The sequence below is a fragment of the Triticum dicoccoides genome, chromosome 3A (assembly GCF_002162155.2).
Source record: "Triticum dicoccoides isolate Atlit2015 ecotype Zavitan chromosome 3A, WEW_v2.0, whole genome shotgun sequence".
NCBI classification, from domain to species: domain Eukaryota; kingdom Viridiplantae; phylum Streptophyta; class Magnoliopsida; order Poales; family Poaceae; genus Triticum; species Triticum dicoccoides.
The window spans coordinates 706189613-706191715 of record NC_041384.1 but is presented as its reverse complement, the minus strand read 5'-3'; the positions used below and the strand labels follow the sequence as shown (position 1 = coordinate 706191715).

The 2103-nt window shown below is 41.2% G+C and overlaps 1 non-coding gene across 1 annotated transcript; it reads left to right on the top strand.

Annotated features, from left to right (window-relative positions):
- Positions 1 to 641: 641 nt before the first annotated feature.
- On the top strand, positions 642 to 715 carry TRNAR-UCG. The gene has a single exon. It is a non-coding gene; the product is annotated as a tRNA-Arg (tRNA).
- Positions 716 to 2103: the final 1388 nt, after the last annotated feature.

Below are 2103 nucleotides of genomic sequence, written 5' to 3'. Positions count from 1 at the left end.
GGGGCTACTAGTTGTGTTGATGCTACAGTTACCAAGTCGTTTTACTTTGCTCCTGAAATATTTTCCAATTCGCCTTATGGTCTTCTCTGTACTTGATACTATTTAGCAATCTTTATGCCTCATATCACTACTTGCTTTACTTGAGAATTGATTTGACCGCTTGATAAGTGGTCTTCCTTAATAGTCAACTTTTAGTGTGTTTCCTGTTTGCACCCTTTGTTGTAGCTGACAATAAGAAGATGCGGATTTTTGTCTTTGCTGCCTTGGAGAACACCTTGGGGTACAACTTTTTAAATTTGATTACTTACATGTTGCATCGTAGTTCCAGACTAGTCAACGAAGTATTCTGTTATAATTCAGTTTTCTACTGCATCTACCACTGTGAATGGTGATTGTCTGTGTTTCTGGACTCTGGTTGTAACCAGGATGGTATTGCCGACCCCTGAAATCTGTGAATACCTTATTGCATTTATCTGTTGCACGGTTTTGCAATTATTACTACCTCCTGGAGATCATTGGTTCCGTACGTCCTTGCGCAGTGGATTACGTGTTGTGCTTTCGACCATCTTTGTTTGTACGTCCTTACTCTGAACTTGATAAATCGTGATGTCAGCGCTGTGTTGATATTTTGCCAGCACAGTGACCGCATAGCGCAGTGGATTAGCGCGTCTGACTTCGGATCAGAAGGTCGTGGGTTCGACTCCCACTGTGGTCGTGTTTGTTCTTTTTTTTTCATTCTCCTGTCAAACATCTCTTCAGGACAACAGTACGGAAAGACAACTCTTATTAGACCACAGGTTGTACCTTTTTTTTTCAACAGTTTGACTCACGCAAACACGGGCATAATCATGTCCTCAAGGAGCACTGCTTTTGGAGGCACGCTCTCTCAGCACAAATGAACTTGGCATGTGTGTGTATTCGTCTCTCCTCGATATCTCCTCTCTACAAAGAGGGAACGCGCCCGAGAGTAACACGATGCAACTGGCACGTAGAGGCACAAAACGTGTCAACAACGAACTCAAGAATTGATACATACACCGAGAGCTAGGCCGTGCACTGCCATGCAAAAATTCAAGGCCAGCGGATAAAGCAGCAGCCGCTTTGCCTTCAAAGATGACATGTTCCATCTCGAAACCATGATCTTTCCTTGAAGATTGTCCGCTTTCTAAATAATGTACGGCACAATTTTTGAGAACCTTCTCAGACATTTGCCTTAGCCTCTAGGTGTGATATGGGGGCATCATGCCAAGTTTCATTCTTTTCTGACTTCGTTTACATTTCTCACAACTAAAAAAAGCTTAATGTTCGGGGTCGTCTCCTGGTACCCTCATGTTTGGAATTCATTTTCATCTTTGATAAGGACTAAACATGGACTCGAGAACGCAAATATGAATTTTTAATTCAACTGTTTCTTTTTTCATGCATTTACAATTTAAATTTTTATCAACATAACTAAATTTGTAGATATGTATTGAATGACTTAAATGTAGCGAACAGATCTAAGAAGAGTTAAATGCACTGGAGGTTCTAAAAGTTTCGTCGGGGTGTCACTTTAGTCCTAATTCTTCCAAAATGCACCTTTAGCTCCTACTTCTTTGGTAAGTGGTTCATGTGAGGTCCTTTTTTCACGAGCGCTCGTTGACCTACCCGCATGGCGCGTTGACCCACGCCATGTCGACAGAGGCCCCAATCGCCAGGCGAGAAAAATACACCGGAGGTCCTAAAAGTTTCTCGGTAGTGTCACTTTACTCCTACATCTTTCAAAATCCATGTTTAGATCCTAATTCTATAGTAAGTGATTCATGCGAGGTCCTTTTTTGCATGATCTTTCACTGACCTGCTTGCGTGACGCGTTGACCCAGGCCACTTCAACTTAGAGGCCATTGTGGTTGTGAAGGAAATATGCCCTAGAGGCAATAACAAAGTTGTTGTTTTATATTTTCTTATATCATGCTAAATGTTTATTATTCATACTAGAATTGTATTAACCGAAAACTTAATACATGTGTGGATACATAGACAAAACACCGTGTCTCTAGTAAGCCTCTACTAGACTAGCTTGTTAATCAAACATGGTTAAGTTTCCTAACCATAGACATGTGT